The 6,991-nt window shown below is 37.3% G+C and overlaps 1 pseudogene; it reads right to left on the reverse strand.

Annotated features, from left to right (window-relative positions):
• Positions 1–4,234: 4,234 nt before the first annotated feature.
• Positions 4,235–4,979, reverse strand: LOC110591438 (annotated as a pseudogene).
• Between the last annotated feature and the right edge of the window lie 2,012 nt (positions 4,980–6,991).

Here is a 6,991-nt window from a genome sequence, read left to right on the forward strand (position 1 = left end):
AAAGTTATTACAGTCTTATTGACTATATTCCTCATGTTGTACATTACATCCCCATGACTTACTTATTTTATAACTAGAAGTTTGTATCTCTTAATCCCCTTCATGTATTTTGCCTGACCCCCAAGCCCCTCCTCACTCTGGTAACCAACAGTTTGCTTCCTGTATCTATGAGTCTGTTTCTGTTTTTGGTTTCCACATATAAGTGAAATAATACAGTATTTGTCTGTCTCTGTCTGACTTATTTCACTTTGCATAATACCCTTGAGGTCTTACCCATATTGTTGCAAAGGGCAAGATTCCATTCTTCTTTATGGCTGGGTAGGTTTCCATTGTATATATATACCACATCTTCTTTATTCATTCATCTATCCATGGACACTTAGGTTGCTTCCATATCTTGGCTATTGTAAATAAAGCTGTAGTAAACATAAGGCTGCATATATCTCTTTGAAGTGGTGGGGTTATTTTTCCTTTGGATAAATACCCAGAGAAAATGCTGAACTGAAGACAGAGCTCACAGGACTTGAGCACTCAGTTATGTGCAGGGCAGATTGTTTAGGAATAGAACAGCCATAGCATGGTTTTTAGGTTTGCTCTGGAGTTACAATTCTGGGTTCAACTTCTGGCTCAATCAATCATCGGACACAGATTCTTAGACAAGTCTTTGTTATACTCTAAGTTTTATTTTCTTACTTTCTAAAATGGAGTTAATAGGAATACCCATACTTAATTGATTTATTTGCAAAATTAAGTGAGAAAATGTACATAAAGCATGTCGTATAAGTCCTGGCATAAGAAACTGCTCAATAAATATATATTTTTGTGATGGAGGATATTGTCCAGTCACCAAATAACTGTGTTGGAGAACATTTAGTCATTTATTGAGCAGAAAATGAACTGAATTTTGAAAATCCCAACTTCTGGCTCTACCTATAATTGACCCAGGGAAATGGAGCCTGAACAGAGAACAGCCATATGAAATAGTTGGCCATATGAAACAGAGTGTGAAGTTTAGGACTACTGAAGCAGCTGGAATTTGCATATCAGGGTACCAGAAATAAGAAAGCTTAGCAGAAAGGAAGCCCCAGAAATCTACATAGGTGTCCTCTTGAGTCTTTGACTTAGTACCTGTACATGCATTTGGTCAAACTCAGAGAAGCCTAGTAAGGAGTAGTTACTTCAGGAATGTGAGCTGAGGGTAAGTACCAGAGAATACATAGTGCTGGGAGACAGTCCACTTCTGCAACAACCAGAAAAGTCATGATTTAGGAGGAGGATTATTCCAGCCTTAGCATAAGGGATACTCTGGACCCATTCTAACAAAGTTTAAAACCAAGCCTCAGGAGAAACATGTGGAGCTATCAGTAAATTAATTCTCTATCAGAATAAAGCCCAAAATTCTTTATAGGAAGACAAATTCAGAATCTAAACAATAGCACTCCATTGTCCATCATAAAAATTTAAAAATTAGGGGCACCTGGGTGGCTCAGTTGGTTAAGCAACTGCCTTCAGCTTAGGTCATGTTCCTGGAGTCCCAGGATTGAGTCCGCATCTGGCTTCTTGCTCAGCAGGGAGTCTCCTTCTCCCTCTGACCCTCACCCATCTCATGCTCTCTCTCTCTCATTCTCTCTCTCTCTCAAATAAATAAAATCTTTAAAAAATGTAAAAATTACTAGTCATCTGAAAAATCAGAAAATCTGACCAAAATAAGAGGGGGAAAACAACAGAAAAAGACTCAAGAGATGACAGACGTGTTGGAATTAGTAGGCAAAGACTTCAGGCAGCTATTATAAATATGGTCAAAAATCTAAGAATAAAGATGAATAAATGAGTGAACAGGTGGAGGAAACTCAGCAAATAAAAGGAAACGAGAGAGGAAAGCAAATGAAAGTTGTAGAACTAAAAAATGTCTGGAATTTTTTAAATTAGCAGAATTGAGCCTTAAAAGCTGTTTGTATACTGCAAAAGAAAAGTTCTGTAAGACAGGTAAATAGAAAACAGTGAAAGAAAAAAAGACTGGCAAAAAAAAAAAAAACGATCAGAGCTTCAATGACTGGTTGAGTATTATAAAGTCACACGTCTAACATACATGGAATAAAAATTCCAGAAGGAGAAGAGAGATTTTGACAGGAAAATAAATGTTAGAAGAAATAATAGCTAAAGAAGTCTCCAAATTTAATGAAAAATAACCCCCAGAGAACATTGTCTATTACCCAATAACTAATGTCCCCAAGGATATTTATATTCATCTCCTCAGCCAAGAAGTGAACATTTAAAAATTTGGCTTTGAAAATCCCAACTTCTAATTCTGGCCATGATGGAGGAATGAACCACAGCAAGATAAACACAAAGAAAACCACATCTGGGAATATTATAGCACAATTGCTTTAAACCAAATTAAAAATAAAAACCTCAAAACATCCATAAGAAAAAAACATACTATATATAGGAAAGGAACAATAGACTATCCACTGAATTCTCATCAGAAACAGTGTAAGCTAGAAAACAATGGAATGACAGGTTTTTAAAATTTTTATAACCTCTTATTTACTTAAATAGAATTCTAAGTGAAAAACTATTATTTTGCATAAAACCCTTGAACAATTGTGTGAGTGAGGCACACATGCTAGACTGTATTAGCCCCATTTTGCAGGTAAGAATGGAAACATTATTCCTATATTTAGTATAAAACAGATCTGGGATAGAAACCCTGGGCTATCACACTCACAACTGCTCTTTTCCTATACATCATTTTAAAGTACTTTGATTTCACAGTGTTTTAAATTATTAGAGTAAGCTCTAACATCTTTTCCTGGCAAGTTAACTCTTGAGCCAACCAACTTAATTAATCACCTCATAAGCTGGTACATTTTAAGGCATTGTTATACTTCTAACTCAACCTCACAGCTATGTTTGAGGGCCACATGAGCCAAAAGTGCAGCAAAGCTGATCTTAAGGGCCCAGGGGACACAATGGTTAAGTATGTTTTCAACTCTTAACCTATGCCTGGCACACCCTCACCAATTACTCAGATAGCAATTGAGGCAACAAAGTGACAGTAGCAGAGGAAGACCCACCTACGAAGGGGGGACACTGATGATAAACACAGGCAGGATCAGGTCCCCTTTTTAGGTCTAATGTCCCCAGGAGCCTTAGTGTTGGTCTAGTACGTCATTACCAGCAGGGTAGAGAGCAGTACTTTTGGAGTCTAGACTATGCAAGGAGAGAGTCCAATTAAGCCTGTCTGGGGCCTAAAAGACCTAAGAGTACTAACTTCATCCATGCCAAGCCAAGAAAATCCCATCTTGAACCCAGCAGAAATAAATGGTGGATATTTCCCTTAGTTAGATGGTTAGGAGAATCAGGAATCTACCACTGTGTTCCTAATAGGAAACACCCAGTTGGCTCCAAGGAAAAAAGCTATCTTGGTAAGCTTTGGTCTTCCACAGACATGGAACCACAGGAGACTAACAAGGTCAGGGCCCAGGTGACCAATCCTGATAGTGCAGGACTTCCTCACATAAGATACATGGGTCCCTGAGAAGAGTCTGTGAACATACAAACTTCCAAGTAAAAATTTGAGTGTATGCATTTTCCTGGGAAAAGGATTCTTCCCTTTTCGTAGACCCACGAATAGGTTAAAATCCTGAACTAGAGAAAAGAAGTAGTCCAACTGTGGGCTAGGATAAGGAAGCCACCAGATACACTTAAGAGTCAGCCAAGTCTGAGAACTCACAAAGCCATCCCTGAGAAGTTAGAACAGTGGACTCATAGCAGAGACAATTGAGCACTGTTTTGTGCTCTTCTTTGTAATTGTATTTCAAGTTCCTTCCAAAACAAGACCCAAGCAGCCCCCCAGGTTCAAGTATATCCCTGGGTTTGTTCCACTGCTGTCTTGTATTCATGCTTGGGTATTCATTCATCAACATTAATCCTCAGTGTAGAAAATGTGACATAGCAGGACTCCTTCTTCCATGGCATGAGTCCTCTGCTGATTTCAGAGGCGGTGGTGGCAGCCAACGTGGAAAACACACTGGAACTTTTCCTTGGAACAGGAAGTGCCGGTTATATAAAATGAGAAGTGCCTACCAGGAACATCATCATTTTTTTCCTGACCCTTCCCTCTAGTTACTGAAGATGTAACAGAAAATAATCTTCTCTGAAAATACTGGATAACAATTCCAAAAGACAAAACGCATGCTTCCAACACGCTGTGCTTTCAGATATTCTGGGTTTAGTTCAGCGGCCAAATGAGCTGATTGGTGCATTCACCTTCATAGCCAGGTAAGCCCACCTCCTTGAGGAAGCCCACTCTATTCTTGGTAGCATGAGAGATGGAAAGGGCATTAAGAACTCAGAGATCACCTGGAAATTCTTCCCTGGAAAGGCAATTTCATAAATGAGGTCTTCCAAGCAAATAACACCATACTTCCCCAGGTGCTCCTAAATCACTATGTCTGTCAAAAGGATGGTTTTATTCTTGATCTTGCCTTGTCCACATTTCAAGATGAGTCCCGAGACAGACTTCAGATTTGGAAATCCTCAGGTCATATAAGATTCCACTATATGGTCTGGGGGGTCACTTTGACAAAGACACCACTGAAAAATCTTCTTCAGGTGAACCTTGCAGTGGTCCTCTGCACCATTAAACTCACCCCGTTAATCCTTAGATGCATATAATAAAGACTAAGAAATGTTTATCTGGCACTTCCTAGTCGTGAGGTTTCACTTCTTTCTAGTGGCCTGAGGTGGGCCCTGTCATGTTGTCATAGCGAGGAATTGCTTAGGAACCATTCCAGTTGCTTAAACTTGAGTTATTTTCCTTTCTTTGGCTCCTTCTTATCCAAAAGTGCCTGCTTTGCTTGAGTGGCTTTGAGGGCCTGATAAGCCTTCCAATTTTGCAAAAGACTTTCTGGAACTGAAGAGATCTTTTTCCTTTGCTCTTGCTCCATCTTTCCAAAGCTGCAACTACTGCTCATGTGCAGCCCCACCACCTGAGGAAAAGAGAACCACTTTATGTTTGCTTGACAAGAGACATCACTTCTAGTTCACAGCTGGCAACCCAGACAGCCAGTGCCCAGTTAGCTATTGTGAAGAGCTGAGGTCTTGCTAACGCTGATTGCTGCCAAAAGTTGCACAAAGTTCCTTCGCACTGTTCCCTGCATTTTAGAGCCATGTCATCTTCTAAATCCCACCCTCTTTATTTACACCATGTTCATTTAATACTGGAGGCTGGGCTATAAACAAAGAAACGCTTCCCACAAGACACCTATGACTTCTGGTGTAGAATGGCAGTTTTAAGATGCTAAGAAATAAACTGAATTTAGAATTAAAATTAAGCAAAACTTTTCTTCAAAACTTAAACCCAATAAAATATCTTCAGATGACAGAAGTGATGACTTTCACTACAAGAAATGTTAAATAAACTTATTCAGGTTAAAGGGAAAAACTCAAATATAAATGAATAAAGAACACTAGATATTTTTCTACTTAATTTCTTTAAAAAGCAGTTGACTATTTGAAGTAAAAGTAACAATGTGACATAGAATTTATAATATGTAGAAGACACATGACAGCACAGAGGAGAAGGTAAATGGAAGTATATTTACATATGGTTTTTACATTATATGTGAAATGTTATACTATCAATTGAAGGTATACTATGATAGGTTAAAGATGTATAATGTGACCACCAAAGGAATCACTAAAGAAATAGAACAATGAAATAATAAGCCAAGAGAGGAGATATCATATAATCCTGAGAAATACGTAATTTAAAAGGAGACACAAAAAGATGGAAAAAGAAAAAGGATAGATGGGAAAAATGGAAAACCAATAGTATGATATGATAGTAGACTTTAAACCTAACCATATCAATAATTATATTAAATGTAAAAGCACAAGACAACCAATTAAAAGGCAGAGAAGATCTACTTATATGTTGTTTTCAAGATACATAGACATAGGTAAGTTAAAAATGAAAGGATAGAAAAATGATATACCATGACACACTAATTATAAGAAGCCTGGAATAACTGTATTAATATCAGACAAAGTATATCATTTGCAATAGCATCAAAAAGAATTAAATACTTGGGAATAAATTTAATCAAGGAGATGAAAGATTTAAACACTGAAAACTGTAAGAAACTGATGAAAAAATTGAAGAAGACACAAATAAATGGAAAGATATTCTGTGCTTATGGATTAGAAGAATTAATATTAAGTATCAGTACTGCTCAAAGAAACCTAGAGATTCAGTGTAATCCCTATCAAATTCAAATGGAATTTTCACAGAAATAGAACAAATAATTCTAAAATAGTATGGAACCACAAAAGACCCCGTTTAGCCAAAGCAATCTTTTTCAGAAAGAACAAAGCTGAAGGCATCATGCTTCCTGAGTTCAAACTATATAACAAAGCTATAGTAATAAAAACAGCATGGTATTAGCATAAAAACAGACACACAAATCAATGAAATAGAATAGAGAGCCCAGGAATAAACCCACACACACATACACAGTCAACTAATTTTCTACAAAGTTACCAAGAACACACAATGAAGAAAGGATAGTCTCTTCAGTAAATGGTGTTGGGAAAACTGTATATCCACATGGAAAAAAAAGAAAGAAACTGGACCCCTATCTCACACCACTCACAAAAATGAACTTGGAATCGATTAAAGACTTAAATGTAAGACCTGAAATCACTGGTTTCAAGTCTTACATTTAAGTCTTTAATCCATTCCTTTGGATCTTGTATTTTCTTTATAAATTCCCTATGGGAACATATATATATTCAATATAAAATATATATAATCATCATGTTATAATATACTATATATATCCAAGACATCTTCATTCATTGTTCTTTTATTTATTCAACCAGTGAATATTTTTGGGAGAAGGAAAGATGGCGGAGGAGTAGGGCACCCTATTTCAACTGGTCCCCGGAATTGAGCTGGATATCTACCAGACCACTCTGAGCACCC

Source organism: Neomonachus schauinslandi, chromosome 2 (genome assembly GCF_002201575.2).
Source record: "Neomonachus schauinslandi chromosome 2, ASM220157v2, whole genome shotgun sequence".
NCBI classification, from domain to species: domain Eukaryota; kingdom Metazoa; phylum Chordata; class Mammalia; order Carnivora; family Phocidae; genus Neomonachus; species Neomonachus schauinslandi.